Here is a 1,211-nt window from a genome sequence, read left to right as displayed (position 1 = left end):
TATATATATATATATATATATATATTAATAGGGCTTTAACAGTGTTTAGTTTCAATTCCGTACTCTGCTACAAAGTAAATCTATGGGTATTAGCCAACGCTGCATGTAAGAGAGATACAAACAACTCGTTTGCGTATACGGTATCTTCAGGGACAGATATAAAGACAAGTTGTTTACATCAGTGTATACATACAATGTGGGTTAATCTATAGATATATGCTGTGGTATAGTATAGCATATAAATATGCATATACATGCATATATACACATATAATGTACATACAAATATATACAGATACATATACAAATGTATACATAAATATGGATGGTTATACGTACATACATATATATATGTATATATATGCATATACATGTTTCTCCATATATATATATATATATATATGTATAAATAGTGTGCGTATTTATACACAAAAGAAGTGACCTTTAACAGGACACCTTACATGCTAAAAGTCACCTCTTTCCTCTATAAGTACGTACGCTATTTTATATGAAAAATATATTGTCTATTGACTTTATTACGCATGCTGGCTACCGGTAGAAAATTTCTCTAAATCTCCCTAAATTTTCTACCCACAAGAGTAACGAAGAGAGACAGAGACAGGCAGGAACAATGAAAATGCCCCTTGTATTTGAATACTATGCAAATATTCTTAAAAAAATTTTTTCATTTAATTTTTCCCAAATTTAATTGTTTTCATACATACAGTTGAAAAAGACTTCAATGACCGAAACCGGTACTGAAATATTTTTTGCGGCTGAAGACAGCTTTAAACCATCTTTTACATCAACAATATAATGATGTAATGACAGATTGTCATGCACCTTTTCATATATATATATATATATATGTCTGTGAGTGTGTATGTATGCATATATATATATATATATGTATACATGTCTCTTAAAGGATAGAGCTCAAAATCAATGCATTGAAGATACTTTATTGCAGCAACAATTATAATAACAGAAACAACCACAATAAGCCAAACCTATGCACATTTCAATAGGGATACTCCATCTCGAGATGGAGTATCCAGAAATTTGTAATATGTTGTAATTTGTTACAATATTTTACGAGACATCTTATGATGTGGTTTATTTATCCGGGATACCCTATTGAAATGTGCATAGGTTTGGCTTATTGTGGTTGTTTCTGTTATTATAATTGTTGCTGCAATAACGTATCTTCA

Source organism: Octopus bimaculoides, chromosome 6 (genome assembly GCF_001194135.2).
Source record: "Octopus bimaculoides isolate UCB-OBI-ISO-001 chromosome 6, ASM119413v2, whole genome shotgun sequence".
NCBI lineage: Eukaryota > Metazoa > Mollusca > Cephalopoda > Octopoda > Octopodidae > Octopus > Octopus bimaculoides.
This window is presented reverse-complemented; position numbering follows the sequence as displayed.